A 16,089-nucleotide genomic window follows, 5' to 3' on the forward strand; every position below is an offset into this window, starting at 1 on the left:
GGTTTTTAGTAATTTATATTTTCCTAGAATATTGTCCATCTTATCTACGTTTTCAAATTTTCTGGCACAAAGTTACTAATAGTGTCACCTTATATTTGTTTTTCTCTCTGATATGTTCTGTGCCTCCTTCTTTTTGCAAATATTATTTATTTGCAAAATAAAATAAACTGCTCCATTCCCAATTTTTAAAATCAAGCTGGATGGAGGATTATCAATTTGTCTTTTAAGTGCAAAAATATTGTGTGTCTACAGTATGACTTAGAGAAATGTACCTTCCTAGTACCCATTATTTGGAATGACTGTCTACTGTTTATGGAGTTTTTCTCTCTAAAGCAGTTTCAAGGTTTATGTAGTCAAATACATATCTCTTCCTTCCCATCTGGCCTAGGGAAGCTTCATATCCCAGAATCACAATACAATTCCCTAAATGTTCTAGTAATGTATAGCTCTGTTGTTTTGATTATCAGTTCATCTGGAAATTGTATTTGTGCACAGGGTAAGGTAAGGATGTGACAAAGATGAAAGCCCAGTTGTCCCAACACCAATTCAGGAAGTCCATTCTTCTCTCACTGATTTGAATGCCATCTTTAACTATAACACTTCATATTTCTCAAAACAAACTCTACTTGGTTAATGTGTGTTATTTTATACAAACACACTGCTAGATTGGAATCATTTATTTATGTTAAGTTAGGTTTTTTCCATCTATATTAATAAATAAAATAATTCCATCTATATTAATAAATAAAAATTGTTTTCTTTTTCCGTTTTAGAGGACGAGAGTTCTCATTCAGCTTTGGTACAGGTTATGGTAACTGTATAGAGTGGTTTTGGAAGCATTCCATTTTCATATACTCCGGAATATTTAAATTATCAAGTTAACTATCTGTTCATTGAGGGTTTAATAGAACATACCCATGAAGCCATCTGGGCTTGGAGGATTTTAGAAGGATAGATCTTTGATTACCTTTTCAAATTCATTGACAATTATTGGCATATTCATCATCTGACCCCTCTTGAGTCAATTTTGGGTAATTTATATTTACCCAGAAAAAAGTTCATTTCATCTACATTTTTTAATTTATTAAAATAATTAAAGTAAAATAATTATAATTTTTCATCTCCTTTAAAACTATTCCTATGTCCCCCTTTTATTCCCGATGTTGTGTTCCCCTCACTATTTTTGGTGTTTAATGTTATTTTGCTGTGGTTGAATGATCTCCATCATTTCCATGTTGTGGTCTATTTATATGACTAATAAAAAATGCTCCATGAGCATTTTCCCTCCTAGTTAATGCAGGAAAAGATGTGCATTCTGTGTTTTGGGGCACAAACAATACTAGTACACCTGCAAAGTTAATTGCCCACTAATACCTGTATTAATTCTCTCTCACGCTGCCAATAAAGACATACCTGAAACTGGGTAATTTATAAAGGAAAGAGGTTTAATGGAGTCACAGTTCCACATGGATGGGGAGGCCTCACAATCATGGCAGAAGGCAAAGGAGAAGCAAAGTCATGTCTTACATGGTGGCACAAAAGAGAGCTTGTGCAGGGGAACCTCCATTAATAAAACCATCAGATCTTGTGAAACTTATTCACTACCATGAGAATAGGGGGGAACTGCCTTTCCGATTCAATTATCTCCACTTAGCCCTTCCGTTGACACATGGGGGTTATGGGAGCTATAATTCATGAGATTTGGATGGGGATACAGCTAAACCATGTCAGTACACCTTACATCTTTACTTTGGACTGTAGACAGTATAGGGTATTAATTAGGAGCACAGACTGCCTGTATTTAAATCCCAACTCCAGCACTCACCAGCTGTGTAGTCTCCAATAAAACATGAAATGTATTTATGTCTCAGTTTTCCCCTCCATAAAATTCCCCTCCATACATTCTAGAAATACAGATGAGATATGAACTTATTGTTTCCATCCTTTTGTTTCACTTTTTAATTTTGAAAATTACTTCCAAATATTTATATTTCATATTTAAATTGGCTCGCAATTGATACAAGTACTATAAAACCACATCTTAAACAGAGGTGTTGCTTTTCGTTTTTTTAACTATAGTAAGAACACTTACCCTAAGATCCACCCTCTTAACAAATGAAGTGTATGATACAGTATTGTCAACTACAAACACAGTGTTGTGTAGCAGGTCTCAAGAGAGCTTGCTTTCTCTACATAACAAAAACTCTGAAGGCAGGCAGTTGGTGGTGATGGCTGAGAGGCTCAGAACGTTCAAGGCCGGCAGTGATGCTCATGGTCTTTCCCTTTGAGTTTGTTAGAAGACAGCTGATAACTGAGTATAGCATCTGCATCCCAGATAGGAAGAATGGAAGAGGTGGGCACAGTCACATCAGTCCCTTTTATGAGAAGAGCAAAACTTTCCCAGCAGCACATCTCCCAGTCAACTTCTTGACTCTTTTGATTAGATATGGCTCATTAACCCTTAATAGTTTAAGGTTAAAAAAAAGAAAGAAATGGGTCTTATGCAAGAGATGTTGGGGAAATGGAAAGCAAGCTTCTTATGATTGACTGAGACCAAGAAATGATTCTTTTCCTTGGTCTGGTATAATGCCATCCCAGATAAAATAGAGTTCTGTTAGCAAGACAATAAATGGGAAACGGATAACGTGACTGTCATGTGCTTTTTATGAAAAGTTTGGAAAACACTGATAAGAAAAAGAGACTGTATACACGCATATATGCATATATAACCTACAATAAGCATTAATTTACACAAATAGAATTAAATAATGCAGCACATTACATTCATTTGTAGCTCGCTTTTCTTCCTTAAAAAGCTATAAAGCTATCAATTTAGATTATAATTTTTTACTCTACTATCTTTCCAGTCATTACATGCTATTCTACTTGTTTTTTTTTTTAATTTTTTATTGGATTTTAGGTTTTGGGGTACATGAGCAGAGCATGCAAGACAGTTGCGTAGGAACACACATGGCAGTGTGCTTTTCTTTCCTTCTCCCCTTCACCCACATTTGGCATTTCTCCCCAGGCTATCCCTCCCCACCTCCCCCTCCCACTGGCCCTCCCCTTTTCCCCCCAATACACCCCAGTGTTTAGTACTCCCCTTTCTGTGTCCATGTGTTCTCATTTTTCATCACCTGCCTATGAGTGAGAATATGCGGTGTTTCATTTTCTGTTCTTGTGTCAGTTTGCTGAGGATGATGTTCTCCAGATTCATCCATGTCCCTACAAACGACACAAACTCATCATTTCTGATTGCTGCATAATATTTCACGGTGTATATGTGCCACATTTTTCCAATCCAGTCTATTATCAATGGGCATTTGGGTTGATTCCAGGTCTTTGCTATTGTAAACAGTGCTGCAATGAACATTCGTGTACATGTGTCCTTATAGTAGAACGATTTATAGTCTTTTGGATATATACCCAGTAATGGGATTGCTGGGTCAAATGGAATTTCTATTTCTAAGGCCTTGAGGAATCGCCACACTGTCTTCCACAATGGCTGAACTAATTTACACTCCCACCAACAGTGTAAAAGTGTTCCTTTTTCTCCACATCCTCTCCAGCATCTGTTGTCTCCAGATTTTTTAATGATTGCCATTCTAACTGGCGTGAGATGGTATCTCAATGTGGTTTTGATTTGCATCTCTCTGATGACCAGTGACGATGAGCATTTTTTCATATGATTGTTGGCCTCATATATGTCTTCTTTTGTAAAGTGTCTGTTCATATCCTTTGCCCACTTTTGAATGGGCCTGTTTGTTTTTTTCCTGTAAATCCGTTTGAGTTCTTTGCAAATTCTGGATATCAGCCCTTTGTCAGATGGGTAGACTGCAAAAATTTTTTCCCATTCTGTTGGTTGCTGATCCACTCTAGTGACTGTTTCTTTTGCCGTGCAGAAGCTGTGGAGTTTCCTTAGGTCCCATTTGTCTATTTTGGCTTTTGTTGCCAATGCTTTTGGTGTTTTGTTCATGAAGTCCTTGCCTAATCCTATGTCCTGGATAGTTTTGCCTAGATTTCCTTCTAGGGTTTTTATGGTGCCAGGTCTTATGTTTAAGTCTTTAATCCATCTGGAGTTAATTTTAGTGTAAGGTGTCAGGAAGGGGTCCAGTTTCTGCTTTCTGCACATGGCTAGCCAGTTTTCCCAAGACCATTTGTTAAACAGGGAATCCTTTCCCCCTTGCTTGTTTTTGTCAGGTTTATCAAAGATTGTATAGTTGTAGATATGTTGTGTTGCCTCCGGTGCCTCTGTTTTGTTCCATTGGTCTATATCTCTGTTTTGGTACCAGTACCATGCTGTTTTGATTACTGTAGCCTTGTAGTATAGTTTGAAATCCGGTAGTGTGATGCCCCCCGCTGTGTTCTTTTTGCTTAGAATTGACTTGGCTATGCCGGCTCTCTTTCGCTTCCATATGAAGTTCATGGTGGTTTTTTCCAGTTCTGTGAAGAAAGTCAATGGTAGCTTGATGGGGATAGCGTTGATTCTGTAAATTACTTTGGGCAGTATAGCCATTTTCACGATATTAATTCTTCCTAACCATGAACATGGAATGTTTCTCCATCTGTTTGTGTCCTCTCTTATTTCCTTGAGCAATGGTTTGTAGTTCTCCTTGAAGAGGTCCCTTACGTTCCTTGTGAGTTGTATTCCAAGGTATTTTATTCTTTTTGTAGCAATTGTGAATGGCAGTTCGTTCTTGATTTGGCTTTCTTTAAGTCTGTTATTGGTGTAGACGAATGCTTGTGATTTTTGCACATTGATTTTATATCCTGAGACTTTGCTGAAGTTGCTTATCAGTTTCAGGAGTTTTTGGGCTTAGGCGATGGGGTCTTCTAGGTATACTATCATGTCGTCTGCAAATAGAGACCATTTGGCTTCCTCCTTTCCTATTTGAATACCCTTTATTTCTTTTTCTTGCCTGATTGCTCTGGCTAGAACTTCCAGAACTATATTGAATAGGAGTGGTGAAAGAGGGCATCCTTGTCTAGTGCCAGATTTCAAAGGGAATGCTTCCAATTTTTGCCCATTCAGTATGATATTGGCTGTTGGTTTGTCATAAATAGCTTTTATTACTTTGAGATACGTTCCATCGATACCGAGTTTATTGAGGGTTTTTAGCATAAAGGGCTGTTGAATTTTGTCAAATGCCTTCTCTGCATCAATTGAGATAATCATGTGGTTTTTGTTTTTGGTTCTGTTTATGTGGTGAATTACGTTTATAGACTTGTGTATGTTGAACCAGCCTTGCATCCCCGGGATGAATCCTACTTGATCATGGTGAATAAGTTTTTTGATTTGCTGTTGCATTCGGCTTGCCAATATTTTATTGAAGATTTTTGCATCTATGTTCATCATGGATATTGGCCTGAAGTTTTCTTTTCTTGTTGGGTCTCTGCCGGGTTTTGGTATCAGAATGATGTTGGTCTCGTAAAATGATTTGGGAAGTATTCCCTCTTTTTGGATTGTTTGAAATAGTTTTAGAAGGAATGGTACCATCTCCTCTTTGTGTGTCTGGTAGAATTCGGCTGTGAGCCCGTCTGGACCTGGGCTTTTATTGTGTGGTAGGCTCTTAATTGCTGCCTTGACTTCTGACCTTGTTATTGGTCTATTCATAGTTTCAGCTTCCTCCTGCTTTAGGCTTGGGAGGATGCAGGAGTCCAGGAATTTATCCATTTCTTCCATGTTTACTAGTTTATGTGCATAGAGTTGTTTGTAATATTCTCTGATGATGGTTTGAATTTCTGTGGAATCTGTGGTGATTTCCCCTTTATCATTTTTTATTGCATCTACTTGATTGTTCTCTCTTTTCTTTTTAATCAATCTGGCTAGTGGTCTGTCTATTTTGTTGATCTTTTCAAAAAACCAGCTCTTGGATTTATTAATTTTTTGAAGGGTTTTTCGTGTCTCAATCTCCTTCAGTTCAGCTCTGATCTTAGTTATTTCTTGTCTTCTGCTGGGTTTTGAGTTTTTTTGATCTTGCTCCTCTAGCTCTTTCAATTTTGACGATAGGGTGTCAATTTTGGATCTCTCCATTCTCCTCATATGGGCACTTATTGCTATATACTTTCCTCTAGAGACTGCTTTAAATGTGTCCCAGAGGTTCTGGCATGTTGTGTCTTCGTTCTCATTGGTTTCGAAGAACTTCTTTATTTCTGCCTTCATTTCATTGTTTACCCAGTCAACATTCAAGAACCAGTTGTTCAGTTTCCATGAAGCTGTGCGGTTCTGGGTTGGTTTCGGTATTCTGAGTTCTAACTTGATTGCACTATGGTCTGAGAGGCTGTTTGTTATGATTTCAGTTGTTTTGCATTTGTTGAGCAGTGCTTTACTTCCAATTATGCGATCAATTTTAGAGTAGGTGTGATGTGGTGCTGAGAAGAATGTATATTCTGTGGATGGGGGTGGAGAGTTCTGTAAATGTCTATCAGGTTTGCTTGCTCCAGGTCTGAGTTCAAGCCCTGGATATCCTTGTTGATTTTCTGTCTGGTTGATCTGTCTAGTATTGACAGTGGAGTGTTAAAGTCTCCCACTATTATTGTGTGGGAGTCTAAGTCTCTTTGTAAGTCATTAAGAACTTGCCTTGTGTATCTGGGTGCTCCTGCATTGGGTCCATATATGTTCAGGATCGTTAGTTCTTCTTGTTTTATCGATCCTTTTACCATTATGTAATGGCCTTCTTTGTCTCTTTTGATCTTTGTTGCTTTAAAGTCTATTTTATCAGAGATGAGAATTGCAACTCCTGCTTTTTTTTTTGCTCTCCATTTGCTTAGTAAATCTTCCTCCATCCCTTTATTTTGAGCCTTTGTGTATCCTTGCATGTGAGATGGGTTTCCTGGATACAGCACACTGATGGGTTTTGGATTTTTATCCAATTCGCCAGTCTGTGTCTTTTGATTGGTGCATTTAGTCCATTTACATTTAGGGTTAATATTGTTATGTGTGAATTTGATACTGCCATTTTGATGCTAAGTGGCTGTTTTGCCTGTTAGTTGTTGTAGGTTCTTCATTATGTTGATGCTCTTTAGCATTTAGTGTGATTTTGGAATGGCTGGTACTGGTTGTTCCTTTCTATGTGTAGTGCCTCTTTCAGGAGCTCTTGTAAAGCAGGCCTGGTGGTGACAAAATCTCTGAGTACTTGCTTGTTTGCAAAGGATTTTATTCTTCCTTCACTTCTGAAGCTCAGTTTGGCTGGATATGAAATTCTGGGTTGAAAGTTCTTTTCTTTAAGAATGTTGAATATTGGCCCCCACTCTCTTCTGGCTTGTAGTGTTTCTGCCAAGAGATCTGCTGTGAGTCTGATGGGCTTCCCTTTGTGGGTGACCCGACCTTTCTCTCTGGCTGCCCTTAGTATTTTCTCCTTTATTTCAACCTTGTTGAATCTGACGATTATGTGCCTTGGAGTTGCTCTTCTTGCGGAATATCTTTGTGGTGTTCTCTGTATTTCCTGTATTTGAGTGTTGGCCTGTCTTGCTAGGTGGGGGAAATTTTCCTGGATGATGTCCTGAAGAGTATTTTCCAGCTTGGATTCATTCTCTTCGTCCCCTTCTGGTATACCTATCAAACGTAGGTTAGGTCTTTTCACATAGTCCCACATTTCTTGGAGACTTTGTTCATTCCTTTTTGCGCTTTTTTCTCTAATCTTGGTTTCTCATTTTATTTCATTGAGTTGGTCTTCGACTTCAGATATTCTTTCTTCTGCTTGGTCAATTCGGCTATTGAAACTTGTGCATGCTTCGTGAAGTTCTCATATTGTGTTTTTCAGCTCCTTTAATTCATTCATATTCCTCTCTAAGTTATCCATTCTTGTTATCATTTCCTCATATCTTTTTTCAAGTTCCTTAGTTTCTTTGCATTGATTTAATACATGTTCCTTTAGCTCACAAAATTTTCTCATTATCCACCTTCTGAAGTCTAATTCCGTCATTTCGTCACAATCATTCTTCATCCAGCTTTGTTCCCTTGCTGGTGAGGAGTTTTGGTCCTTTCTAGGAGGCGAGGTGTTCTGGTTTCGGGTGTTTTCCTCCTTTTTTTGCTGGTTTCTTCCCATCTTTGTGGGTTTATCCGCTTGTCGTCTGCATAGTTGCTGACTTTTCAATTGGGTCTCTGAGCGGACACCCAGATTGTTGATGATGAAGTATTTCTGTTACTTGGTTTTTCTTCTACCAGCCTAGCCCCTTCGCTGTACGACTGCTGAGGTCCACTCCAGGCCCTGCTTGTCTGGGGTGCACCTCTAGCAGCTGTGGCACAGTGAGGGATGCTACCCGTTTCTTTTTCTGCTATCTTTGTCCCAGGATGATGCCTGCCAAATGTCAGTCTTTTGGATATAGAGGGGTCAGGGAGCTGCTTGAGGAGACAGTCTGTTCTTTTTAGGAGCTCAATTTCTGAGCTGTGAGCTCTATTGTTCATTCAGGGCTGTTAGGCTGCTATGTTTGATTCTGCTGCAACAGAGCTCATTAAAAAAAACCCTTTTTTTCTCAAATGCTCTGTGTTGGGGGGTTCGGGCTTTATTTTTGGATGTCGGTTGAGGTGTCCTGCCCAGCTAGGAGGCAGACTAGCCACTGTTTGCCTGCCGAGTCTCCGCCCTGCTGTTGTGTGATTCGCCCTGTTCCTGCAGGCTCTGCTGTGGTCTCCGCCACGCCCTACAGCGGAGTCTCTTTGTTGTAGCGTGTTGCCTCGGCAACAGCAGGCTGCGTCAGCAGTGGGCGTGTATCTCAGTAGGGACGGGTTGCCTCGGCAACGGGAGGCTGCATCAGCAGTGGGCGTGTATCTCAGTAGGGACGGGTTGCCTCAGCAACGGCTGGCTGCGTCAGCAGTGGGCGTGTATCTCAGTTGGGGCAGGTTGCCTCGGTAGTGGTGGACGCCCCTCCCCCACAGAGCGTCTTGGACCGTCTGCTTGGGATAGTTTGTAATCGCGGTTTTGTTCGTCCCACTGGGTACCCCGAACGCTCTGTCCCTGCAATCCCCTGGGCTGGCCTACTGTCCAAGTCTCCTTCAGTCTCAAGTCCAGCCCTCTCAAGTCTCAGGTTGCTGGTTCAACAGGGCACCCGGACAAGCATGCCCTGTGGGGATTGCTGGGTAGGGCCGGCCGCCGCCGCCCCGGCTGCCGGCTTCGCCAGGGAGACTTACTGCCTGGCGTCCCATGTCTCCCTTACACTTGGGAGTTTCCCCGTTCTGTGGGCAACAAAGATCAGTCTGGAAATGCAACTCCGACTCACCTCTTTGTGGATTCAACGAGAGCTCCAATCCTGGGTTGTTCTCACAGCGCCATCTTCGCTATTCTACTTTATGGCTGTTTGTTTGTTTGTTTGTTTGTTCATTCGTTTGTTTGTTTGTTTGAGATGGAGTCTCACTCTGTCTCCCAGTCTGGAATGCAATGGTGCGATCTTGGCTCACTGCAACCTCTGCCTCCAAGGTTCAAGCAATTCTCCTGCCTCAGCCTCCCAAGCAGCTGGGATTACAGGCATGCATTACCATGCCCTGCTAATTTTTGTATTTTTAGTAGAGACGGGGTTTCATCATGTTGGCCAGGCTGGTCTCAAACTCCTGACCTCAGGTGATTCACCCGCCGTGCCTCCCAAAATGCTGGGATTACAGATATGTGCCACCACACCCGACCGCTGCTACTTTATTGTGAATGGCTACATTATATTTTAGTGTATGCATGGATCATAATTTCTTTAACCAATTGTCTGTTTCATGTTGTTTTCATGTAGTTTCTCTCTATTTTAAATAACACTGCAATGAATAAATCTTAGTTAATCTTTTTCAAAATTCTGAGTTATTTCTTTAGAGCAAAACATTTGAAATTTTAGACACAAAGTTTTAATACTTTTGATGTAGACTGAAAAATTATTCTCCAGAAAGTACCAATTTTCATTAATTCTTTCTCATATTTGGAAATGCATCCTCAACCACACTTCATCTAATCATTAAAGAAAGTTGGCAATTTGATGGTTAAAAATGAAAGTAACAGGCTATTGTTTTATTTATTACTAGTCAGGTTGAATTTTTAAAATGTTTACTGGCTATCTCTGTAAATTGCCCATTTTCTATGTATTTTTATGCTTGTGTTTGTGATTAATAGTTTATTATAAAACATAAAGTAAATAATATTGTTCATAATTTCCCTATACAGAGAATCACTATTATTTATTATTCACACAAATTTCCTCTGTCTCACTCACACTCTCTTTCTCTCTTCCCCTCCTCATCTATCTATCTATCTATCTATCTAATCTATCATCTCGCTATCTCTCTTGTAATTATTTCTTTTGGCTAGATATCCAAAACAGGTAACAAAAATGTTTAGACTTTGATTAAGAATGACAAATTACGGCCGGGCAAGGTGGCTCAAGCCTGTAATCCCGGCACTTTGGGAGGCCGAGGCGGGTGGATCACGAGGTCAAGAGATCGAGACCATCCTGGTCGACATGGTGAAACCCCGTCTCTACTAAAAATACAAAAAATTAGCTGGGCATGGTGGCGTGTGCCTGTAGTCCCAGCTACTCGGGAGGCTGAGGCAGGAGAATTGCCTGAACCCAGGAGGCGGAGGTTGCGGTGAGCCGAGATCACGCCATTGCACTCCAGCCTGGGTAACAAGAGCGAAACTCCGTCTCAAAAAAAAAAAAAAAGATCAAATTGTTCTCTGAAATGTACCATGATACACTCTCATAAGCATTACGGTAATACTATGTTTTAAAATATTTGCTAATTTGAGAGGCAAATTTGAAAGTTTTCTTCTTGTCTGTGCTTAGGTCCTCATTTTGCTGTTCCTAATATTGGCTATTTGGGGGTCTCTTTTCTCTTAATAAGACTTGGTCAGGGCTTACCTATTTTGTTGTTTTCTTTCCAAGACAGATCTTTTATACTTGATCACTATAATATTTTCCTATTTATATTTCATTTTGTATTACTTTTATCTCTATTAATTTCATATTCCCATTTTCCTTCTTTTGCTGTTTGTTTCCTAGATTTCTGAGTTGAATACACACTTAATTCAGTTTTACTCTTCCTTGTATACAGTTGGATTCATTTAAAAATTCAAATCATCCTCAAGGTACAGCTTTGCCAAATCCATCCCTTCCCATTTTTTTCCCCCAAACAAAAAATAACTTTTTGAAAATAAAACAAAGTGGTACTCTATCATAAGAAACATTTCAAACAAGTCAAAGAAATATAAAAATGAAGGAAAATCACCTGATATTCTATAATTCAGAGCTAACTACTATTGTCATTTTGGGGATTATCTTTCCAGAAATTTCCATTTTATAAATATACCTAAAAATTATGCCAAAATGGTGTCATACTATACTTTTAACGTTATGCTGTGTACTGAAAACCTTTTCCTGCCAGTGACATAGTATATATAATAGCCTTTAATGGCTAAATTATAGTCCATTGTATAGATGTGTTATCGTTTATTTAACTAATCCACAGGAGAGATACATTTTGGCTGTTTCCAATTTTTCACTATTTTAAACAATAATTATAGCTTGTATTCATCCAACTATCCTTTGAGTAAATACCTACAAAAGAAATTGCTAAGTAACTACAGACACAACATGTAACTTCTATTGTTACTGTTGGTTTTTTTTTGTTTTGTTTTTTTTGAGATGGAGTCTCTGTCTGTCACCCAGGCTGGAGTGCAGTGGCATGACCTTGTTTCACTGCAACCTCCACCTCCCTGGTTCAAGCAATTCTCCTGCCTCAGCCTCCCGAGTAGCTGGGATTACAGGTGCACATCACCACACTCAGCTAATTTTTGTATTTTAGTAGAGATGGGGTTTCATTATGTTGGCCTGACTGGTCTTGAATTCCTGACCTCAATTGATCTACCTGCCTTGGCCTCCCAAAGTGCTGGGATTACAGGCATGTGCCACCATGCCCAGTCACAATATTTAACATTTTAATAAATAGTTGTACTCCATTCTCCTGAATGATTATAAAAATTTACACTCCCACCAACAAAAAATGGTACTAAACATATTCATATACCCTCAGAAATTCTGGACATTATCAGGCTTTTTAATTCCTAACAATCTGATAGGTGGATAAAAAGATCTTATTTTTATTTTCATTTCTTCAAAACTAATGATATTGACCAAATCTATACATATTTACAGGTTGCTTGTATTGTGTGGATTGGTTGTCCACATGCTTTCTATTTTTGTGTCTCATATTAATATTTTCCCAGTTTTTATTTGTATTTTAGTTTTATTAACTTGTCTTTTGCCATAAAGAAATTTCAGAAATTTTTAACCTAAAGATTATGAGAAAATTCCAACCTTTTTGTGACTTTCTTATAATTTGATATTTTACAGTTAGAATTTTGCTTCATCTGGCATTTATTTTGTGCAATTAACTAGATATCCATTGAGATCAGCTGTGTTCCAACAGACAACTAATTTCCCCAATACAATTTTTCCCAGTATAATTTTTTAGGAAAATATTTTCCTACTGTTTTTGAATGTTACCTTTATCATATACTAAATTGCCATAAAAACTGAAATTTATTTGTGAATGTTTCTTCCTATTCCATTAATCTATTTTTCTATTTGTGTCATCTCATTCTAATTAGTATAAGTTTGTGATACAGCTTCATGTGTAGTGGGAGAGTTTCTCCTTAAACTCCCTCTCCAAACACTCTGAATTTCATCACAGATTCACCCCTACAGAGTAACTTTAGAATCATCAAGTGAAGTTATAAAGAGACAACATTGGGATTTTATTGGGATTATGTTGAATTTTTTATTTGATGCATTATCAGTTCACCCTTAATAAAGCCATCTTACTTAATAATGTTATTTTTTTCAAATTAGAACTTTATATTTCTTACTAGATGTATTCTGCCATAGTGTTTTAAATTTTCTTCCAAAAGTAAACAATTTTTCTTCTATTCTACTTTCTAAGTTAATATAATTGAAACATAAGATGGTTACTGATTTTTAAATACTCATTTTATAATTTTCCAATTGACTGGGCTCCCTAAATGTTTCAATTGACCGCCTTGGTTTTCTAGGTATACAACCTTGTAATATGCAAATAATTATTTGTCCTGTCTTTACAATCAGTGTATTTTCACCCTTCATTTCTTATCTAATATCATTGCTTAGCACTTCAGAAATCATGTTAAATAAAGGAGATGATAGTGGAAATCTATTCTCTGTTTCTGATTTTATTGAGAAAATTCGTTACATAGATGTTCTAATATCGCCATCTTGGACTGGAAGACTTCCCTAGAATTTACTGGTGATGTTCATGATCCTTAAGGGTGTTCTGCAAGCTTCATATGTGATGTGATAACTTTATGTATGAAGCCAGGTGTTTTCAAAACAGGTATAAGAATCACATCAGGAGTAAAAATCTGATAACATACACCATCTGTCAGTGCCCTAAAGTAAACGATTACAGTTTTTATCCAATAGTGTTTTCCTTTCTAATCATCATGATGCTGTCCAGTAATCTTATTGTTGAGGATCAATTTGAGGCCTATATTTTCAGTGAAAAATCTTACATTGTTTTAAAGAATTATCAGCTCCAGGCTGGGATAAAACTTCAGTCTTTCTCAAGGTGATGGGTGACTACAAACTGTAGACTGCACAGAGAAGCCTATGTCTCTTTGACCATAAGTCTCCAAGGCTCAATCTACAAACACTTAACAATAAGCCTTCTGAGCTCAATCATCTGAGTTAATTCATAGCTGAGTCTCTCCCATGACGTTTACTTGGTCTATTTATTTGGATGAAGTGGCCAGGAGTACAAGAATTGTTTTTGACAATAACTCCTAGCTTTCTTTCATCACTTTGAGTCCATGTTATAAGATGGAACCATTTAGCAAGATTGGTTGGATTACTTATGCTGGTTCTCACTCAGCCACTAATGGGAGTAAATCACCCAATGAGCATCATATTTTGAAGCCACCAACATGAGTACCATCATGGAAAATGGCTTTCTAAGCAGTGAGACCTTCCTGAAACCACTCAATACATTGGGCACCAGCCTATGTAAAGCGACGACATTGATTTAAGATGGTACTCAGTGAAAACTCACAGATGCATGTGTCAATCAATGATAAATATTGTGGGCAGAGAGCAAGAATTTGCCAACAAGCAAATTGTGCTTTTTAGGTTTAGACAGAACAGGTTAGAATGGCCAGAACCTGAAATTCCTTTTCATCTGTGCCTCTCCCTAACCAGCTACATAGGTGTCGTTAATCATTATGGGTAGAACTACGCAAAGCCTTGACACTATGAAGATACTCAGTGAGAGTGTTGGATGGTTGTGCAGATGCTGCGGATGCCACAGCTCAGATGAGAGATGAAGGACGTAACATCAGAGACCTTCAGGCCCGATGTGCAGCCCATTTTCAAGAACACTGGAAGGGAAGATATGTAGGATTTCTTTCCAGAAGTGTATTTAAAGTCCACTCTCAGTCTTCCTGCCTTGCAATGTTTCTCATTGCAAGAATCATGAGCAGTTTCCTCTGGAAAGACATTTTGTATTTGGGCCCCAGAGTCTCTGGAGCCCGGTGCTCTCACCTCTCTATCACCTGGCTCATCACAAAGGCTCTGGCCTCAACCCTATTCACCACAGTGTGGATTTGGGAACAGAATACCATGTGCAGGGATTTTTGCCTCTGAAAATGTATCCCAAATTGTCTGTTCAAAGATATTGTCAGCTGGGAAGCAGCTTGAAAAGAAAATTGGAACGTTCACATCTAGTGGTATGCTGGTAAATGCAACTGGTTCTGTAATGGGAAAAATGGATGTATATGTCTGTACCTATATGTGTGTGTGTATATGTATACACATGCTTATATATTTAAGTTTAAACTTTATTAACATAGAATATGTATGATACATTATTTATAAATAATAAGAAAATACATAATGGTCTTTTTGTAAATTCTCTATAATCAATTGATTGAGATAGAATGGTTTCATTGAATGTTGACAAACTCTTGTATCCCTGGTCAACCTATGAAGCAATTCAACCATGATCTGACAAATGAAATTGCATCCCAATCCACTAACTCTTTTCCTAGTAAATTTATTGTCATCACAGTAGACATATGACCCGGTATTGAACTATTTCTCACTCTCACACAAATTAGACTCATTAACTAAATCCTGCTTCAGCTTGAGCATTAATTTTAAGCTTAATCTGCATTATTAACATTTTCCTCCATTGCTTACCTTATTAAGGATAGGCTGATTCCCCAGTGTAGATTTATCTATCATGGATTATTTCGAGCTACCAATGGAATATTACTAAATGCAAAGTTGGAAAGAGTTGCAAACCGTTATATAGTATTTCCACCATGGGAACACAACACTCCTAAAGAGTCTCAAGAATATATACAATAAAATGTATTCTACATTGAATATATACAATAAAATGTATTCAGCAATGTGGAGGGAGTGAATTTTGAGTGTTTATTACTGTTTTTGATATAATTTATTTAGTTGTAAGTTTGCATCAACTGTAAATAATGGTTGTATTTGACAACAGGCAGGCAGGCAAAATTCCAGGAAATTTGACAATTAGTTATCAGAAGCTGTTACAAGCCAGGTCCAACACGCTGCTATCCAAGATCCCCCAAACCTCAGAAAGGCTGAGCTTGAAAGGCCATTAGCAATGACTGGGTCCAATTTATTTGTTTATTTATTTATTTATTTATTGAGACAGGGTCTCACTCTGTTGCACAAGCTGGAGCGCAGTGATGCAATCACATCTCACAACAGCCTCGGTCTCCCAGGCTCAAGCAAGTCTCCCACTTCAGCCTCTTGGGTAGCTGGGACTGCACATGCACCCCACCACACGTGGCTTTTTTTTTTTTTTTTTTTTTGAGATAGGAATAACTTTGTTGCTGAGGCTAGTCTTAAATTCCTGGCCTCAAGCAATCCTCCTGCCTCCTCCTCTCAAAATGCTGGGATTATAGGTGTGAGCCACTGCACCCAGCCCCAATTTATGTTTTGCATACATGCAGCAACTGCAGCCATAGGCTTACCTAACACTGCAGTTACAGTTATTGACAATGAAAGATCCCTCAGTTTCCCAGCAACCAGTCAGTATGCTTTACTCTACAT

At 38.5% G+C, this 16,089-nt stretch overlaps 1 long non-coding RNA gene across 3 annotated transcripts in view; it reads left to right on the forward strand.

Annotated features, from left to right (window-relative positions):
* The window catches only part of LOC144576609 (uncharacterized), a 122,991-nt gene that overhangs the window by 2,037 nt on the left and 104,865 nt on the right, over positions 1-16,089 (forward strand). The window lies entirely within an intron of this gene.

Source organism: Callithrix jacchus, chromosome 6 (genome assembly GCF_049354715.1).
Source record: "Callithrix jacchus isolate 240 chromosome 6, calJac240_pri, whole genome shotgun sequence".
NCBI lineage: Eukaryota > Metazoa > Chordata > Mammalia > Primates > Cebidae > Callithrix > Callithrix jacchus.